We start from the raw sequence: 22,849 nt of genomic DNA, 5'->3' as shown, positions 1-22,849 counted from the left end.
TGCTGTTTTATGACGATAACATTGTCGAACATGAGGGTCGTGGGTCTTAAGTCGCTTACCTGAGACCCGAAAGAACTTAACTATTCTGAGAAGGTGGAGATCAAAATAATGAAAGTCCTTTATGAAACATAATCATTTAATCTCTGAACATATATTCTCAGCAAGTTTCATTAAGTTTGAACTAAATATGCGACTTAAAGATTGTTCACAATGTTTCACTATAGCCATATGAAGAAAAACTGCCCACTCCACTGGGGAACTTGTTTTAGCAACCGGAACCATTTTCAGACTTATATTGTAATTATATTTCAAATTGAAACAACAATAAAACTTGTTAAACCCACATATGTGTGATAATCACACAAAACTACGGATTGACTGCATGTGCCTTCTTTAATAAACTGTCTTAAACATGTGCAATATGATATCTTTACTTATCAATGGTGCCCAGTTGGGGCCTTATTTCTAGATAGTTTAAGATAAAAGTCTGTTACACAATCACCAAATGGACATTTAAGAAAGTATCAATAAATACGTTTGTGCCACAACAAAGCAAGCACAGTTGACAGAGGATAGAAAATGAAAGGTCAAATCAGATTAAGATGAAACTTGCTTTTTTTCTGGGTTTACATCTATGTGACTTTCTGAGGAAAAAATATGTAGTAAACGCGATAAATAATTTGAGTAATGCAATATAATTAGAAGTGATGGTTTTTAATAATGTTTCTGAATCCATCACCATTATCATCATCATCATCATCATCATCATCATCATCATCATCATCATCATCATCATCATCATCATCATCATCATCATCATCATCATCGTCATTATTGTGAACCATCATCCTCATGAACATGGTGGCCTTGTTTTTCAAGCGACCTGAACCATTTTCGCAATTAGCCGAGATTGTGACTTCTAGAATGTTAACAAGGTTTTATAAAAGCCATATAAGGAAAACTGCCCTCTGATGGTCATGTTTTCGACGAACCAGAACCGTTTTCGAAATCAGCCGAGATATCATGAGAAGAAATGTTCTGACCACGTTACATGAAGAGTTGACTATACATGGGACTTATAGAATGTTACAAAGGTGTAACTAAAGCCTTGTGGAGACAACTGCCTCGCAACTTGCGGCCATGTTTTTCAACGAATCAGAATCATGTTCGAACTCAGCCGAGCTCTCATAAGAACTACATGTATATCATAAAGATTGGACCATAAATGTTACTTGTAGAGTGTTAACCATTTTTACTATAAATATATAAGGAAAACTACACTGCCCCCCCCCCATCTTGTCGTTTTTAAACGGAACAAAGACAGTTTGGCACATAGCTGAAATGTCATTATAACAAGTTTGTCCAAGTTTCATGAAGAATGGATTATAAATATGACTTCATAGGTGTTAACAATCTACAACTTTAATCTTTAATTTGACATTGTCATTTAGTTGTTGACCTCATGTGACCCATTTCGAATAATTCTGAAGTATTTTGAATGTTTATTTCAAATGATTTGGTATTTGGGGTATTGTATTATTGAAAATAGATAGTCCCAACATCCTTGTAATGAAACTTCTAAGCGAACATTACCAACAAAAGATTAACCGCGAAAAGTTCGTGTGTGGAGCATATTTTTTTGTATTAAAACGTTTTAAAATAATTTGCAGTTTAAGAGATGAAAATTATAGAATATGCAGATTTCAAGAACCACAACTCTCATGTCGGTACATTATTTTTTAGTTCTTGCCCTTCACTTAGTTTTTGTGTAGCCCTGATCGTCTACTTGTGAGGTGTATAATTCGGGAAGTATTAAAGTAATTCAACTTCATATAATGATACATCGGTAGTGCAGAGCACAATGACTATAACTCTCTGTTCATGATCTACAGATTCATTAACCCATTTATGCCCAATGGACTCTCCCATCCTTCTAAATTGGATCAATTTATTTCCAAAATTAGGGATGTCTGGTATATTTATTTCTATATTTAGAATATTACTTACTGAAATTCCTTTAAGCAAACAGCGCAGACCCAGATGAGACGCCGCTGTTTGCAATGTCCTTTTTTCAGGACGCTAGGCATGAATGGGTTAACATGAGCAACATTTCTTCTGCAGATTATAACGCGGTGTGCGGCGTTAACCGTTAGCTTGTTACCACTCTGGAAACCACTTTTTTCATTCAATATCGATGACACTTTGTAAGAATGTTTTTCTAGATAATATATCGGACGAGGTGCACCTACAAGCTAGATCACTAAGCCAAATCTTTGAAAAACCTAGTTACCGCTCTAAAGGCCAGGATTTACACTCAATCGTGATGAAACGTAGCAAGAATTTTTGTTCAGTCATTATATAACACAGGTTTGTATCTCGGTCATGGGCGTCTTCAACAAGGTAACGAAGTCAAACCTTAGAAAAAACCTTGTCATCACTCATATTTAATGAAAATTAGTCACAATGCTTATATTTGGATCGAGTATAAATCTGGATTGCATGCGTCAACAAACTAGGTCACAAGATCCTAGAAAAAAACTTGTTATCACTATAGAGGCCACATTTATGAATACATTTTGCTAAAGGCAGTGGCTAGTGGTATGGCCCCGTACGGCTAGACAAGAGACGTATAGCATTTCCTACGGACATTGTCTAGCCGTACGGCTTATAAAGTATAGAATTGTCATTCAGTGCTGTTAATCAGTAATAAGTTTGTTTAAGCTTTTAAAAGTTTAAAAGTTCTGTTCTGTAATACGGTTGCTTATTTGATTCTTTAATTAGTCGACGTTCCTAAGTAAGGTGTGAAAAACTGTTTTAATGATCAGAGTTGCGGCATCAATATTATGAAATTCAATAAAGGCAGCCGTCAAGGTTAGGTCCTAGAAATTTGAGTTGCGCAAATAATTTAATTCGGTTTCTAATTTGATTCTTTAAGTAGTCGACGTTCTTTTGTAAGGCGTGAAAACTGTTTTCAATTAAATGCGGCATCGATATTATGAAATTCAATGACGGCAGCCGTCAAAGGTAGTTCTCAGATCGTGTTACACACATAAGTTAATTATCTTTTAGGCAATTGATAAATAGATGGTATCATACAAGCAATATATCAGTTCATTGAAAATGGCCGTGTAACTGTTGGGGAAAAAGTCTCTACTTATGGTGCATCACTAGGTAAAATTGAACTGTGGCTGAAAGAAATTATTTGCTGAGTCTGGTCATAGTCATTCAAGTCCGACCACATTGAGAAAATGTAGACATAAGTTATGCAGATTTATTTAGGTAGTTGTTCCCCTTGAATAGTTGCCTGTTTGAAGTTAAAAAAAGTATCAAATCAACATTATTTTCATGAATATGAAGACATTCTATTATTTTAATGAAGCGTGTTATTGATGTGTTTATTTTTTTTTAATAAATAGTTTGTGTCAAGTGATATAAATGACAAACACATTTATATATTTTTCCCCCTTAAAGGGGCCCTTTCACAGATTTTGGCATTTTTTAACTTATTCATTGAAAGCTTTATATCGATAGATGTAAACATTGGATCGTAAAAGCTCCAGTAAAAAATCAAGAATAAAATTAAAAAAAGGAAAAGAACATTGCCCGGACCAGGTTTCGAACCAGTGACCCCTGGAGTCCTGCCAGAGTCCTAAAGTAAAAACGCTTTAGCCTACTGAGCTATTCCGCCAAGTACACATAATGGACGTATTTTATACTTTATATAAGCAATCTTCGTAGTTTCACAAAATTTAACGACAAAAACAGAACTCTCCAAATTATTCAATCGTTCCGCGTTGCAACGCTTTATAACTTTTAGGTTTTAAAATCGTCAAAAGATGCATATAATGGCTATATTAGACCATGGTAAATGTTCAGCATTACTGTTTCCTCACAAATATCATAACTAAAACGAAAATTTGCGAATCTGAAACAACTTTTTTCAATTTTGTCAATTTACCAAAGCGTGAAAAGATCCCTTTAAGATATTCAGTATTTTGTTGTATTATATAAACAGGTTTCTGCCATATTTGTTTTCCTATAATTTTGCGCGCAATAGGATTTTCCATTTTATCCATGCCATAAATACATTGTATGTAACGGGATCTTCATTAATTGTCGTATGACAAATTAATAAATTCTTCATTTGTTTATTGATTCTATTTTATTTTTATTTGTTTATGTATTAAATATTTCTGAAAATTCACTCAAAAATGCATGATGTGAACTTCAAATGGAAAATGTGCTTACGAAATGAATTGTGCTTTGGGAAACCGGGGCTTAACGCAAGTGCGTAAACTGCTTTTAATTTGATATATTGTTATCTTAAAATAAACCGCACAATTGCTGACATAAAACAAGAGCACCGCATAACGGGTGCCACGCTCGGCTGCGAAAGCTTGTCAGAATATTTTTTTAGAGGTCACAGTGACCTTGACCTTTGACCTAGTGACCCAACAAGAGATGTGTTCGTCAGAAACACAACGCCCCCTACTGCGCCTCTTTGAAATAAAATTTCTATTTATCATTTGGCAGGTATAGAAATCAACTCCCTTTAAAGCTTATAACTTCCATTGGATTGTGTCCAATCCAACCGGGGGGGGGGGGGGGCTGTAGACAGTCAAAAATGACCAGGTCAGACATCACTGACAACCAAGGCCTGTGGTTTATCAAAGAGATCATAGCCAGAGTTCATCATGTATCTATGGACATTTGTCCACAGGTATGTAATGAACACTACTATGAACTACTAAGTATATGAAAGAAATGATAATTATATCATTTAAAATAAAACTTTGACAAATCAATCATTTGAAGTATAAATAATCAAAATAATAAATCTGTACAGTAACTGTGAAAAGAACTTCAATTCTTGGTAAGAAAATATATCATATGAAATTTATAATTATATTAATTTACTTCCCTTGAAAATAATTGTCTCTAACAAATCTCTATTTTTAGTAACAAATGATTAAAAGCCACTACCGTGACTGTAGATTCACCACTCAAAATGTGCAGCTCCATGAGATACACATGCATGCCAAATATATAAAGTGGCTATGTTCAATATTGAATAATTATCTCCCTTTAAAGCTTATAACTTCCCTTAAATGTGTATTTTATACCGTAGACCTTGAAGGATGACCTTAACGTTGACCTTTTACCACAATGTGTTTGTCAGAAACACAATGCCACCTACTACGCCGCTTTGATTTATTTAACAAAAATATATACGTGGGCAGGTCAGATAACTATGTCCATTTAAAGCTTATTACTTCCCTTGACTTTGTTTTTTCGACCCTAGACCTTGAAGAATGATTTTCACCTTGAAATTTTACCACTCAAAATGTGCTGCTCCATGAGATACACATGAATGCCAAATATCAAGTTGCTATCTTCAATATATAACAAGATGTGTTGTGAAACATAATGTCCCCCTATATGACGTTTGACCTTGAAGGATGACCTTGACCCTTCACTACTCAAAATGTGCAACTCCATGAGATACACATGCATTTCAAATATAAAACTGCTAGCTTCAATATTGCAAAAGTAACATTACATGAGCAATTTTGACCCAAATATTTGACCTTGAAGGATGACTTTGACCTTGACCTTTCACCACTCAAAATGTGCAGCTCCATGAGATACACATGCATGCCAAATATCAAGTTGCTATCTTCAATATTGCAAAAGTATTCATAAAATAAGCGATTTGGGCCACATATATTTGACCTCTGACCTTGAAGGATGACCTTGATCTTTCACCACTCAAAATGTGCAGCTCCATGAGAAACACATGCATGCCAAATTTCAATTTGCTATCTTCAATATTGCAAAAGTATTCATAAAATAAGCGATTTGGGCCACATATATTTGACCTCTGAACTTGAAGGATGACCTTGACCTTGACCTTTTACCACTCAAAATGTGCAGCTCTATGAGATACACATGCATGCCAAATATCAAGTTGCTATCTTCAATATTGCAAAAGTATTCATAAAATGAGCGATTTTTGTCACATATATTTGACCTCTAACCTTGAAGGATAACCTTGACCTTGACCATTTCACCACTCAAAATGTGCAGCTCCATGAGATACACATGCATGCCAAATATCAAGTTGCTATCTTCAATATTGCAAAAGTTATGACCAATGTTAAAGTTTTCGGACACACACATACAATGACAGACAGACAGGCCAAAAACAATACACCCCGATCATTCGATCCGGGGGCATAACAAAACACAAATAGTATACCAATCATAAGAACACCCTGCTTATGGTATATAACACAATAGTGATCAATATTACACGCAAATAACAGGGATACAACAGGTTAACTGGTTAATATGTTGAACAATTGGTTAACCGTTTACATTTTTTAGAGAAGATAAACTTAAAACTTGCAAATGCATTTTTAATTGAATGAAAAATATTAAATTCTTTTCCAGCGTTCGACATACTGAAAATTACTGCTGTCTCTCGCCTAAAATATCATGACACGCTGATGATCGTTATCAATAGCATGTCACTAAACAGGTTAATACCCCAGCAAATAATTACATTTCTTTCTACAGACAAGGACATATTTTGATGATTGGCACATTTAATTTTACTGCGACAAATTAATTTTGAAGCAGCGGGCCAAAAAGTGTATTGTAAATGTAATATATAATGTTCATTTACATTATAATTATAAAGAATCAATTCAGGCCTTTGTCTGCTTATCAGATGGTTTGTTTACCATCTTACAAGACTCGCCAAATTAAAAAGCACATTTTTTTTCAAAATAATCATTCTTTTTTAATAATTAATGTTATTAATGTATAGAAATTTTATCTAATTAGCATCAACAAACGCATATTATTACAAAAATGTAATTACTTAACAGCTTTCATATAAGGATTAAATTAAGTATCGTTGCATTTAATGTAACACCCGATTATTTAATTTAATGTTTTAGTGACCTGTTGCATTTCAAGAAAATAAATATCACACATAATGCATTTTAAATATTTTGAAAGTTTGAATCAGTATTAACAAATGCAACATTTACTTGCATCCTTTGAAATTGAGTAACATTAACAAGTGTCTATTTTAATGCAGAGTGAAATGAAGAGTAAAGAAATTGGCTGTGAAATGAAATAATATTTAAAAAAAAAATGAATAATACAAAGCATGGACTCCTTTGAATGATCAGGTAAATAATTGTAACATGACTCCTTTAAAAAACCACAGTCAGATGAAGGCTTTTGTATCATTTATGACATTTAATTAAAAACACACAAATGATGCATGTGATGGTATCATAATGTAAATATACTATTGTGTTTTGAACACGAACAGATTGGTGAAATGTTACATCAAATTATTAAAGTCGTAATTTTAGATAATTTTCTTTCAACATTTTTTTTAAATTTATTATGAATCAAATAGCCTAATTATAATCACAAACGTTCTACAAAATATATAAAAACTGAAATACTTCAGGTTTTGTATTCATTAATAAAACACAGCAGCGAAAGCGCCCGAAATGTTTTACTGGTTTAACACTATGCACTTGATGTTGACCGAAAAAAAATAATAATATTATTGTAGTGCAAACTTTGAACCTTTCATATTTCACTCTCCATGCTTTTATTCTACAAAACATGTATGCATCGGATCTACGTAAAACGAATCAACAAAGCAACAGAATTAACATAGTAAACTGATTATAAAACCTTAACCACAAACCTCAATGACCCTAAATGTACAAAAGATGATCACCAAACGTTAAGGAGTTAGTTAGCACTTCACTCCCCTTATCAATTCAAAAAAGCTGTAGTAACACATTGGACTATTTAAAATATCATATCCACCAACGCTTCCATGGCAGTAGCATAAACGTTTAATCAAACCATTTTGATGCACATCAAAAACCAACATAAATAAAATACACAATAAATCAGGAGTTTTCATTACAATATATTGGTTCATGACCTTGTTTGATAACATTGTCATGGGTGTACATATGAAAGCTTGAATAAATAAAGCTTCATACATATAGATATATAGTGATCTATATAGCAAAAGAACCCATAGCTTGAATAAATACCTTTACAACTATAGTAAAAAATGCAATTAACAAATATATCAATGATTTTAATTAAATGCAAAATGTATAAAACCTCTAATAATCATTTACCTAGAGCCGTGATAATTTAGCAAATTTAGTATTTGAGCAAAACAAGCAATATAAATTGTATTGGGCTGTGTATGTATAACTTGTACAGTTCTATTCAACTATAAGACACGGATGCCTCCATATTCTGCTTTTGTATGAAAAATCACATTATTAAAGAAAAAAGTGAGCACACATATAAATTTACGCAAATTCCCACGAACGTAAAAAAAGAAATGTTTTCTTAAAAATGGGACCATAACTCTTGTTGAATCAAAAATATATTTACCTGCTGGTTAATGTGTTTGTACAGTTTCAGAACTCAAGGTGGATTACTTTTTAAGTTATGGGCGTCACAAATTACAAAACAGTGCATAAAAGCGGACACAGCTCCGTTTAAATAGAATTCTGCAAACAACATATAGAGGTGTGAAAGTTTAGAATAAGTAAGTCAAGGTTCAGCCCTCTAGCAGCAATACGTTTTGAGAAATGCAGAAAACAAGTGAACACAAAAAATTCATATAAGGGGCCAAACCTTCAGTGGGGGTGGAAATCCTGCGAACCACAATAGCAAGGTGTGCACATATGCTGGCTCATATGTTTGTTAAGTTCAGCAAAGAAGCAGCAATAGATATTTATCTACAAACGATTAAGTTAAATATCCATTATGCAGGTACCCAAGTTCACAGGCTGGTTGATATGTTCGCAAAGTTTCATCCCTCCAGCACCAATGCTGTTTGTTTCAGTGCGACACAAAAAGTAAAATGGATGAAAGAACATGGGAAAATCTGTCTACTCTCATAAAGTGATGGCATAAAAAGTATGTATGTTGCACTCAAAGTGATTTCATATCAGGTTTTCTACTGCGTAAATGAATACGAAAAAATTGCAAAGAATGTACTAAAGGTACATGTTTGAAGTCAATGTCAAGAGAACAGTCTTTTGTGACTGCAATGTTTACTGTAAATGGCAGAGCTACAGACTTAGGAATTTCAAGCGTCAAGCAATAACTTGGGGCTACAAGTACACAATCTGGAAATGAGATCAGATATTTGGTTCACCAGCATTTTTGCAAAGAACAACATCCAAAACAAGATGTTTCAATAATAAAATAGGTTTACATGACTAGCTACTATGCGTAAATAACATCACAACAAAATAATACGTGAAACAATAGGGCCATTAGCCGTAAGTCACTCACCTGAGAACGGAAATAACTAAAATGTTCTCAGTGGCTTTGGGTTTTTTTTTCATAATAAATGTGGCTTCTAACCTTATTTGGTACCCCAACCCGCTTTTTTTAACTTAACTGGGATGTAATAAATACAATTGTATTGATAATTGTGTATGGTCATGAGGGAAAACATGTTAATTCCTAACTGTTCACCAAGTTTCACTTCAGCCATATAATGAAAACTCAGCCAACCCCCTTGCAGCCATATACTTACATAGACCGGAACCATTTTTAAGCTTACACACGATATCTTAAGAACAAGTGTGTTGAACAAGTTTCATTAAGAATGGACACACAATATGACTTTAGAGTGTTTACAAGATTTCACTTAAGCAACATAAGAGAAACTATCCCGCCCTAAGGCGGCCATGTTTTTCAATAGATCACAACCATTTTCGAACTCGGCCCAAAAATCATTAGAATAAAGGTTATTGGTAAGTTTCAAGAGGATTGTGTCGTTTAGAGTAACGACATGGATTTACTTTAGCTATATAGGTAAAACTGTCCCGTCCCCTGTGGCCATGTTTTTTAACAGACAGAAGCCGACAGAGATATCATTAGAGTGAAATTAGTCTTATGAGCAAGTTTCATATAACTTATGGTATGAGGGAGTTTCATAAATATGACTTCTAGTGTTCACAATCTTTTTTCTATATTTTACCTGATGACCTTGTTTTTTACCCAACGTATTCCAAGTTCTTTTCATTCTCAGATAATAATGGGACAGATGTTCTGACCAATGTTCATGATGAAGATTGGGCAATAAATTAGCCATCTAGAGTGTTCACAAGATAACACACGATGATGACGGATAAGAACTAAGAGCTGTAAACAAAAGCTTACAATGAGCATATTGTGCTCAGGTGAGCTAAACATTGTAACAATAAAAAAAGTACATTACACAATGACAAGAATTCTTCACATAAATGTACCATCATCACAATGTTCTTTTATTTTGTTCCGATGGTCAGCCATACTGTGCATGAAATATTTCTTTTGCAAGACATCTCAAATTGTTGCTGCTATGCAGCTGAATATAGATGACCTTGTTGTTAAGGGTTACCATGCAGGTAGTCTTGTATTGCCAAGACAACTACAAATTGGTGTGGTCCGTTCAGTTGACAGGTTTCATGTTCATTAATGTTAACCGTGTCTGAAATTGCAATGAGACCAAGATCAAATGCTATGAACAACCACTGTGATTTTACAAAGTGCTGTATCAAAATGATATCATTAAATTTCTTGCCAGCAATTCAACTCAAGGTGTCTTATCATGAAAAGCTTTTTATCTCAATCACCTCACTTGTAATGTGTAATTTTGATTAAAATCTGACAAAATTCAATCCCAATTCAAGTCATATAGACATTTCATTTAAACAACCAGAGCTTATCAGAAGAAAAGACAAATCCTGCATATGACAAACCAAAACTAGACGAACACCTAAACATTCTAATTTTCAGAAAGAACATTTGGCATACATTTGTTTATATAACAGGCTATTTAATATTTGATTACACTTTTGGCTATTTAATATATCATTATAGTGAATTCCACATTGGCTTGCATTCCCAATACTTAAATAAATAATGCCATGTTTTCCTACTCACCCCTGTCCCACCCAGATTCAACAATGGCTGATCGTCTGCCTCTATGGCGACGTCAGATGAATATGCGTCTGCAAGCAACTCGTCGTCGCCAGGGTCAGCTGTTGACCTTCTGGTTGCTATGGAGACCGGGCGGAGTCGCAAAGAGGAAGTGGGCAGGCTAGAGGCCGAGTCGTGACGCTCCTGGACTAACTCCGTCTGCTGCTTTATAAAGTTGATAAACACCTAGCAGGAGATGAAGATTGTGTTGTTAATGGCAATTGCGACTTAGAACTTTGATGTATATAAGTTTAATCTGTATTCAATATTTATTAAATAGATGTATTATAAACACCGAATTAAGTGGTTTTGTTTGTTTTGTAGTTGTGTTCTTACATAAAATACGTAGCAGCACTTTCATAGTTATAAATAAAATGCTGATGGAAGTATCGCTACATGGGAATATTGTCTGGTGAACGTTTTACTGAAGTTCACGATTTTTCCAGATTAAAGTTTGAAACCCACTATGTATTCAAATTATATATATTTTAAGATTTTTTGTGTATGGGTTTTTTTTCGTAACGATTTAACCAACGTAACTAGATCAACAAACGCAAGAAGGAGAGAACATGAATTAAATTAACACATATCTGTATTTATGACAAAAGTTGTTGACTGATATGACACTTTTAATTGCCGCCCCCTACATAAAAAGTCAAGTGTATTTTGACTGACAACATGATACATGTACATACATTGTCAAGTGTATTTTGACAGATGGAATAATCCTCAATAATCAAATCCTTTTGAGCTTCTTCGAGTTTGGAGAAAACATATGAGAGCGAGAGATCCTTCACCTCAAATTGGAGCAAATTCTGCATAATGAACCGCCGGGCGACCCGCTGTATTATAAAATTGTTTTAAGTCTTTAGTTTAAATGATTATTCAATATGTCATTATCGCGAACGTAGCATTATCTAATTTTAATTCTAAATACATCATACGTTATTAAGGATACATTTTGAATACAATTAAATTTTGGTGTTTCAGCTCGACGTAGACATTGTTCTTATATATTGTTCGTAGACGGTGTTCGTAGACGTTGTACTTAAGTTGCACGTTTACATTACATTTCGCCCATCCCCCGATCTATGACAAGACGTACATCATGACTGCTTACCCAATTTTTATTATGATATATTAATGGTTCGCATACCTCTGTGTAAACGAGCAATTCCTATTTGCCAATACAATTATGTGAGATATGCTTTTTAGTCCCATTTACAGCGGTATTTAAATTATGAAATGTACAATATCGTTTTGAATTATGCATTTATGAATAATTAAAACGGTAACAATTTTTATTTAAACTAACAAACTACACAGTTTAACAGTTCATGCCATCGAAGAGTGTATATTAACAACTTAACATGGTTACGACACAAATCGTTAGTAGATCTCATTAACAGTACATATAAAGGGCACAGAATTATCTCGTTGCTGATAGCGAGTTTTTAGTTTCCCGAACTAGTATAATTTTCGAGGCCAGCTCCATTAACTTTCATCAATGTGTGACGGGTAGTTTAAATGCGGATATTTTAGTAGCAGTATAATGCGAATGCCATCCGTGGGTTCGTATGCTATCGGACCAGTGTTTGTCTCCGGAATAATATTGTCAATGAGTAACTTATATTTACATATCTTGCCTTACGTATGAAGCCAACCTTCGCGCAGAGATTTGACTAGAACCAGCATAGCTGGATCAAATCCCTGCCTTATAACCAACCACGTGATGATAGCCGAGCCACGTGGTACAATACTTTTCCGGGTGTTATTTTTCCTTTTTGTTATTTTTTTATTATGAACCTTAACGAATACACTACTTTTAAAAAATAAAAGAAAATTATACTACTTTTCATAATATTATACTTAAATAAAAAATAAATTCCTACCAAATCTGGGGCCGTATCCACAAAGATCCTGAGGGAGATTTTTGCCTAAGTTTAAATATTTTCCCCTTAATTTTCGCTATTTTCCCTTAATTTTTAAGATATTCCTCAAGTATTATCCACAAAACAAAATGCCCTTATGTTTTGCCTTAAGTCGGCATTTTCGCCTTAACTTTTAAGGAACCTCCGGAGGACCCTTAAATATTAAGGAAAAAACTAACGTAGCGTCCATTTTAACGCGGAATCCTGTTTTCAAGGAGAGAAGTTAGAAAATCATCACAATCGGTGGGTGTATCTTATTTCTTTTGATAAATTTATCGATAGTGCAGTTGATTTAAATAGTAATTGTTTCTACCCGTTTATATTTGTTAGCGAGACAGGAAGTTGCAATGTTTACTTCCGTATGTAAAAAAAGACCAAAAAAATAAGGAATTGATCGAGGAAGTTTTCGCACGTTGGTTTCAAGCTGTTATTTTGTTATACAAATGTAAACACTGATTTAAAAGCAGTTGATGTGAAGTGTTTTTGTGTTTATGAAAGAATCATACTTTGTTTGTTTGAGTCAGTAACGAGGAAAATCCGGAAATGTTGAATTGGGTTTACGGTCATTTCGTAGCATAGCCGTTTCGTACTCGTAGCTACGCATTTTCAGTTATTTCGTAATCATTAATCGATCATTTTGTAACCAAATCGGTTATTTTTGTAACCAGTAATTAAAACTGATTGTGTTTTCTATTATCAATTCAATTGCCATTTTTAACGTTATGTTACAAAACGACAGACGCCCAATCCCCCCATTGTATTGAATTTGGAGATGAAAAAACAACATTGGCGTTTCGGAATATCCGGTCACCAAGATGATACTGTATGAAATAAAAGTTACAAATCTTGCCGGGCTTAATCTATACTATATCGGGACGAACACTGTTCCAGTATTTGTATGTACTTTGCCTTGCAAGATAATGAAAATCAATCCATAAATGGCAGGATATATTTGATGGTAAGTTACTTTTCTACCATATAGCAATTCATACAGTACATTGTGATATTTTCAACATTTTGGTTATACAGCTTGCAGCAAAATGGCAGTTCGGGAGTATCGTGAGCGAATTGACATTGCACAGTTGACCAATGATGATCTGTACAAGAGATATCGTGTGAACCATGCCACATTGGCTACGCCACTCGTGAAAATATTATTTTCTATGATCACTCGTGAATAAAAATCGATAATCCACCGGATCCAACAAATTTCCTCTATATACTAAAACTTTTAATTAAAAGCTGCTTAAAAATATGCCGTTTACAAAAAATATTCTGTAATTGATTTATTTAAATAATGATAGAATTGTGTTCAATGGTGCAGTAAAATAGTGTTAATCTTTTGTCTTGTGAGTTCTTACCCTAGGTTAGTTATTACATTATTTGGGGGTTTATCTTTTTTTCTAAATGATTACATCTATTGAGTATTGTACTTCCCTTTTTTCTGTAAAAACTTGACCATTCATACATGAAACATAATATGTTGTGACACTGAATTCAAAAATAATCATCAGTATCTTCAGCATTTTTTCCTATTCCATATTGATCCATATATTGAGTATATAAAGTTAAGGAAGTAACATATTTTTAATTATACTTGTTTGTGAATCTTACAGCATAAGTGAGGCCAATGTTGAGTCATATGCTGCGCCTGCTGCCCCAACAACTGCCGCACTCTGCTTTCCAATAACATCAATTACTGCCTCTGTGAGGACAGACAATGTTATGCCAATTGGACCTCGCCCTGTTTAATACATTTCAGCATATTTAGTTATACATTAGGCCTAAAAAAGGTCACTGTTTCTACTAACCCCTGCCGACTCAATTTTTTTTGCGATTTGTAGTAAAGTTTACATTAAAAATTCATTGTTATTATTAATTTTTTAAAAATGCATTGTTTTATCAAAATAAAGGTTGTTCCATCTCATAATTATGTAGAAATAATGTTGTTTATACATTTGGAAGACTTTGGTCATTGAAATTACCCTTTTAAAGTGTAAAATAACATGTAAAGATGAAATTTATAAAAGTTATGGCAACCTACCTACCTATTTTCATAATTATCCTTTTACATTCAAAAACAAAATTCATTCCGACAAATGTTTGAAATGGTAAACAATTAGTTTAATATCTAAGGTACCTGTCAATAAAATTTCTCTTTGAAAATCCATGTACAGATTTCTGTGATCCCTTTGTAGATTTTCCCATTTTTTCTCCAAAATGGATTGCTCCCTTCTAAACTGGGCTCTGGCATTGAAATTTTCAGTAACTGCCACCCACAGTGCATTCTTTGTTGCTTTGCTGATTCCTGATATCATACATATATTCTTTTTTTACTTACAGGTACATAAAATGAATAATGCTCAAGTTAATGTAGTTTATGAAATATATTTATTAACAATGGTTTTATTCATATTACTCATTGTAACATTTAGCAACTCATGTTAAATAGATCAATATTCAATAATATGCACTTATTTTAATCAAACGTTTATTTATATTTTTTTTGTTCTTTTTATCGCATTGTTCATTTAAAGTTTTTGTCATAATGCAATGGCTATATTCGCATATTATTACCATTCTGCTCACAGACATTTCACAGTCATAAAAATTAACACATGTAAAAATGCCCGTAGCATATAAAAAAAACTGTTGGGCCAAAAATAAATTTCACGTTGAATAATCATGAAATGGTTATTGTTTAAGATGACAAAAAAAAAAAAAAATTACAAGTGGAAACTGATCCTTCTTAATTGCAGAGATTATTATTCATACCTAATACTGTGTTGAAACACTGACTTAATTTCCAACAAATCAAGAGCTTAAATAAGTGTTGTAGGAATATGTGTAAAAACATTATTATTGGACATAAAAATATTAAAAGGCATGTAGTGAATTCTTCAGTAGCTGGCCAGTCTGGCAATTAACTTTTCAAAGCTAATTTTGAAGACTGAGTGTTATGCAAATGATTCTCTGGGTGGTGTCTAAAGCTTGATACCAATATTTTGATACGTACGATTGCTGAATCTAGCCTTATCAACCTTGTGGAAAGACATGTCCATATCATGGAAGTCGGGATGCGTCTCTCCCATTATTTGGGTAAGAAGCAAGGAATCTTGCAGCGAAAAGTTGGGATTGCGTTTTCTTTTTTCTTCCATTTTGACAGTTTTGACAAAACGCCGTCTGCTATAAACATCCGGTATCGCTTCAGTGCTATTTTAAGATCCACAAAAAACCCAAACGCCGACAGTGGGAATCACAAATAAAACATGGCATTTAATGCTGCTGAAATTCACAAGCATTGTATGCATGTAATAAAAGTCACTCCCTTTATGTTTTCCATAAAAACTCCTTGTGGCACGCTTCGGAAATTAAAACACGTAATAAAATTCAACCGATTCTCTTTAGACAGAGACAACCGCCATGTTTGTGTGCCGAGAAATCTCGTGGTATGTTATAATGACGACGTCATCGTGATGCTATTTTTATGTCAGGGAACCCGGGGATGTCCCTGACAACAAACTTAAGTCACTCCTTAGGCGAATTATGTTTCACCAAGCGCGCAATGTTCCGCCCCGGGGACATCTCAATTGATTCCGAGTCTTGCGCTCCGTATTCAGCGACGCGTATTACCGATGACACCTCAATAACCCCAATCGTCCCTGTAACCGTGACTCCCCAGACAATTAATGACAATATGTCCAAAACCCCATCGACCACGAAGCAGACTACTCCCCCTGCCAACGGGCCATCATGCTCCCAAACCCATAAACAAGCCCCGGCAATATGGCTTACCTTTTGCCTTACCACTGTCGCGGTGATCTTCCCGCGAGAGAAGGCTAAGGCAATAGGGGAAGCCTTTATCAAACTGCTAGGATCTGAGAGAGTAAGACCCCTAAAAGAGTCCAAAGCTGGTCTCCTCTTCAAAATTAGGGACGACGCACTCAACCAAGCTAAACATTTCTCCTTTGATAGATTTGACTTCAAGCTAATTGCTCAAACTAAACTTGCAAGGGGTGTCATCCAGTTCCCAAAAACGCGGATATAGACAAATTAAAAAACGATCTAAAAAACAAATCCAATGTAGAAGCAGTCCATAGTGGTCTTAAAAACAATGTCATTACGGTCACATTCAAGACGGAAAACGCCCCAACAAATATACTAGGCCACAATGTTAAGCCCGCGCTCCTAGCAACTCTTCGATGCTTTAAATGCCAGATGTTCGGCCATGCGTCCAATGTTTGTAACAATAACGCGAAGTGCCCACATTGCGCGGGGAATCATTCGCACGCATCGTGCAATACCAGGCACGCTAGGAAATGCGCAAACTGTGGCGGCGGGCACAGCGCGGCGTATAAGGGGTGTCCGATCTATCTCAAATACCAATCTACTATCAACAGCAAAAACTTAAAGGTTACCAATCAATACATCAATAACCTTCAAGCTATAAATAAGCGACCCAATCTTGCCCAAATAGCTAAACAGTTAGTTGGTAAATCTGAAACAGAAATTTTGTCCATACTCAAAAACAAATTCCCCGAAAATGAGGCGCAATATAATATTGAGCATACCACTCCTACTCCGCCCGAACAACCGGCATCAACATCAACCACAAATAATGTAGCCACAAACAATGTTGAACATACATTCCGCCATCAGCAACAACAACAGCATAAGCTACCCTCCAGCTCACAAACTTCAGATCACCCTAAAAAAATGCTCAATCCTATACCATCACCGCAACAAACAAGGCAACAACCTAGGCAACAACGCCATCATCAGCAACGACACAGGATATCCGACCACCCCGCGTATTCTCCCTTCAATATACATAGAAACCGGCTACGCATGGCCCGTAACAGCTCGACCCCGATCATGCGACATAGCCTCCGCAAAGGACACGCGATTGCACCGCCGCTTCCGGTCTTCTTTCGCCACACGTACGGAATATATTAAGTTAATCCAGTAGCCTCAAGCCCGTACGTTAGGTCAATTTAACACACCAAACCCCAAATGTCTGCGACAGTTCATACTCATAATATAAACAGTCTTACAATTATGTCGTGGAACGCCCGAGGGGTTACTCATAACTCAAATGCAAAAATGTACGAGCTTCAAAATTATGTTAATAACAACGAAGTGCATGTAGTATGTCTCCAGGAAACGAACTACAAAAGTAATCACAGACAAGTTCATTTAAAAGGATATCAAGAACCTGTGCGAGGTGAACAAAGAGAAAAACTTATAGGCACTGGGGTAGCAATATATGTAAAATCGGGCCTTTCATTTACTAAAATAAACATTGATCAAGATTGCCCTATTGAATCGTGTGCCCTCACACTGTACTTGACTAAGCACCAATCATTCCGCATTCAATGCGTATATGCTCAAACTAAAGATAATACGTGTAAAAATTATGCAAAAATTTTCCATTCAGTTGATTATAGAAAGAATAATATTATTGTTGGCGATTTCAATCTAAAACACCCCTGCTGGAACCCCGAGGGTGATCCACGATGCGACGATAACTCTGAAAATCTCCTAAAATTAATTAACAATAACAGCATAAACTTCCTTAACGACGGTCAAATAACGAGATTGTCTGATCGCGAAGATCAACCCGACAGCGCGATCGATCTAGCTCTTACCTCAGCCCATCTTCAAGCTATAAGCGATTTCAATGTCATTGACGACTCGTTTGGAAGTGACCATCTTCCAATCATAATAAACATTAAGACAAGAATAGAGAATACCCTTCCGTCCACACAACACAAATGGAAAATACACAAAGCCACACCTGAACAATGGAACAACTTTAAAACTCAGTGTAATAATGAGTTCCTTCCTAATGTAGATAATACTGACACCAACTCTTACTTTAAATCCTATATAACAAAACTTAAAACTGCGCTTGATAACTCAATCCCTGTAAGCAAAACACCTAAAAAATTCAAACGGTCTGTACCATGGTGGAATCAAGAATGCACAGACGCCATTAAATATCGTGAAAAATGTAGGAGAAAATGTATCCGAATCAGAACCGGACCTAAGTATGACAAATATAGGGAAGCCCGCAAAAGTGCTAAACAAGTATTAAAAAAGGCAAAATTAGAAAGCTGGAACGAATTCTGTAATAATCTCTCACATAAAACAACTAGCAAAGATCTATGGGATCAAGTTAAGCGCATGCAAGGCAGACCCCCTACTAATACACCTATCTTTCGGGTTAACAACGAAGTTCTTGTATCTAACGCTGATAAAGCTTCTGCCCTGGTACAACATTATCAAAAAGTAAGCAGTGACGAAGGATACTCTGAAACGTTTATTGCAAAGAAAATAAAAACAAAAAATGAATTTCCTGTCTGGTTACAATCTCTTACCGAGGAAAAAACTCACAAGTACAATGCTCCTTTTAGCCTGTTCGAGCTCGAATCAGCTCTCCTTACATGCAAAAACGGCGCGCCGGGCGACGATTACATCCATTATAAGATACTTAAACAACTTCCACTCTCGGGGAAACAAGAATTACTTGCCCTTTATAATAAATCATGGTCTGAAGGTACTCTTCCTGATGAATGGCACGAGGCCACAATAGTTCCGATCCTTAAAATCAATAAGCCTAAAGACTCTCCAGCCTCATATCGGCCGATCTCTTTAACCTCTACGTTCACCAAACTAATGCAGAAAATGATAAAACCGAGACTCTGCGCGTATCTAGAAAAACATAACAAAATCTCAGAAGTCCAATCGGGCTGTAGATCTAACCACTCTTGCGAAGATCATTTAGTACGCCTTGAAGCTGATATTAAAAGAGCCCAAAATCTCGGTCAAACCGTAGCAGCCGTATTTTTAGACCTCACAGCCGCATTCGATAAACTATGGAACGAAAACGCCATTAAAACACTTAATACGTTAGGAATAGAGGGTAAAATGCTCAACTGGCTTGCAGCTTTTCTTACAACGCGTAAAATAAAAGTGAGACTGCATGACGCGACATCAGAATCAGTTGAGACTATAAACGGCTGTCCCCAAGGTAGTGTCCTATCTCCAATATTATTTTCCGTGACTATGAACACCCTAGACAGAGAAATTAAGGCACATAATTCACAAAATAACACTGATCTAATCAATTTATCACTTTTTGTAGACGATAGTGCAATATGGACCACATCTAAATCACCGAATCTAGCAATTACTAAAATCCAAAAAGCCCTAACTGCAATAGAAAACTGGAGCGCATCGTATGGCTTCCAAATAAATCCCACAAAAACCCAAGCAATCTTATTCCCTGCCAGTGCACAAAAAGTAGCGGCCAATGCACGTAAAGCAACTCGATCTAAGAAAACCCCTAACCCCCCACAACTTACTCTATGTGGTGCTCCTCTTCCGCTTCTTGACAACATTACTTTTTTGGGTATGACATTTGACAAATATTTAACATGGAAAGACCACATCCTTAAACTAGTTGTATGCTGCCAAAAGGACCTCAACTTTCTAAAATGCATCCAAAGAAACAACTGGGGTACGGATAAAAAAGCCCTTATGCGTATTTATAAAGCCACTATCTGGGCAAAAATAAACTACGGAAGCATTGCGTACAATTCAGCCAGTGAAACATTACTCAATAAATTACAAGTAATCCAAAATACGGCACTTAAAATTATAACTGGTACACGTAAATCTACAAGCACCGTTCTGCTGCACGCTGAATGTGGAATGATAGAACTGGGTCAACAAAGGCAAATTAACCAACTAAAATACCGCGCGCGCACGCTATCTATGGGACCACACCTCCCAATTAACCTTAGGGTTACTGAAGACCCGGCCTACCAAAAAAGGAAAAAGAAGAGTGGTCTCCCGTACGCGCAGAACGTGCTCGAGCTAGGCAAATATTATGAGACTATTGACATTAAAACTCAGGAACCTACATACTTTAGCTTAAGAAATCTATCAAAACCAAATATTGACTTACATCTAACAACATTAATTAAAAAATCCGACCACGACCCAAACAGTGGCTCTATAGCTCAAAACTATGTAACAGATAAATATGTGGATTACACCCAGATTTTCACTGACGGTAGCAAAAATGAGGAACTTGAAATAGCAGGCGCGGCTTTTGTAGTGTATCAACCCAAAAATGTCATTATACATCAGTGCAAGGTAAAATACAATAAAGAACTGTCTATATTTGCTTGCGAACTAGCTATAATAAACAGCGCCATAAAGTGGCTTAATGAACTTGAAACCCACGAACGCCCAAACTACGCGATATTAACCGATTCTCTCAGCGCCTTACAAGCACTTAATGCAGGATCATCGAAAACGCGTCCCGACCTTATATGTGCAACATTAAAGGGAATCACAAAACTAGCAAACAACAATATCACTCTCCAATTCGTATGGATCCCGAGTCACGTAGGCATTCCGGGTAACGAACACGCTGACCAACTTGCCAGAATAGGTTCCCATGAAGGTCTACCCTCTGATTTAAAGCCTAGCGCGCGCGAACTAATTGCAATCATAAACCAAAAAGGGTATAATGAACAGGATCACAAATGGTCAATTTACTGCGCCGATCATAATTTACCGATATTAACCAACCCTAGCCATAAGATTAACATCTATAGCCCCATTAAAAGGGAGGACAGGGCTTACTCGCGCATGCGCCTAAGGGTGACTAGATTGCACGGCGACTATTACAAAACTGTCCTCTGCCCCCAGTGCAACATTCATAACACGTTTGAACATCTTTTCTTTATATGCCCTAAACACGCTGAACAGAGACTAGAACTAAGTGCAGGGGTAATAGCGGCATACAAAAACCCACTTATCATTAATCGCGACTCACTGTTGATGCCTCCAAGCGGAATCGCTCCTGTTGTGCGACTGCACGTGTTTAAATTTTTGCGCGACACGGGCTACGTAGATAAAATATAATATTCCGTTGGACTATTAGCGGTAGATAGAAATAACAACACATACCGTCAGTTATATACTGCTTCATTTATTCAAATTAATAATAGCAATCTTATGTACTAATGACGGGCGGGACTCGGACGATGGTCACTTCGGTGTGCACCATATGGCCACTCGTCTGGGCCCGAACTGAACCTAACCCTATTATCCCGGCCCTATAGGAAAATTAAAATAAATAAATAAATAAAAACTCAGATCAATAATGGCAACTTTATGTACTAATGACGGGTGGGTCTCGGACGATGGTCACTCCGGTGTTGTCCATATGGCCACTCGTCTGGGCCCGGCTCGAACTTATATACTATTATTAATTAATTTGGTTCTAAAACTGTACCGTAAAACAATCCATGATATATGTAATTTTAAAGATTCCAATTAATAATGACTTATGACAAGAGGAAAATTGCATCAACAAATAAATGGATATAGAAACACTGCATGTAATGTGCACGCCGAGAACCTATAATTGTATTTGGGGTCCAAATGTACTTTGGATTGGTAGTACATTACAATGCAGTGTCCAATAACACCTTGTTGACGTCAATACATAAATAAACAATACTATAAACAAGGCAAAGATGAGGGAGCTGTCTATAACGAACGTTCGCGGTTTCCTCGTCTGCGCTTTATGATATATAGGAAAATTACACCAATAAATAAATAGATAAAGACTAATAATACTAAAACGACGGAAGGGTACGTCCCCCCCCCCAATACATATGTCACTTGGCCCCTTTCGACCACTATGGATAAGCTCTAAGCCTTCTTTTACAACCAAATAGCGCTCTAGGTAACAAAACCCAGGGTTCCGCGAGACCCTCGCTTTCCTTCTCTTAAGCTGTAATCAGCAACAACGACGAAGGTAGGGGACACAGACAACATACTTCCACGCAGGA

At 35.8% G+C, this 22,849-nt stretch overlaps 1 long non-coding RNA gene across 1 annotated transcript; it reads right to left on the bottom strand.

The window, feature by feature from the left end:
- Positions 1-15,195: 15,195 nt before the first annotated feature.
- Positions 15,196-16,255, bottom strand: LOC127863988 (uncharacterized). Its single transcript, XR_008041318.1, has 2 exons — positions 15,991-16,255; positions 15,196-15,282 (listed from the first exon to the last, which is right to left on the bottom strand). It is a non-coding gene; the product is annotated as an uncharacterized LOC127863988 (long non-coding RNA).
- Positions 16,256-22,849: the final 6,594 nt, after the last annotated feature.

This window comes from Dreissena polymorpha, unplaced genomic scaffold, assembly GCF_020536995.1.
Source record: "Dreissena polymorpha isolate Duluth1 unplaced genomic scaffold, UMN_Dpol_1.0 chrUn074, whole genome shotgun sequence".
In the NCBI taxonomy this organism is placed as follows: domain Eukaryota; kingdom Metazoa; phylum Mollusca; class Bivalvia; order Myida; family Dreissenidae; genus Dreissena; species Dreissena polymorpha.
The sequence above is the reverse complement of the archived record's forward strand: the minus strand, read 5'-3'. Positions and strand labels throughout refer to the sequence as shown.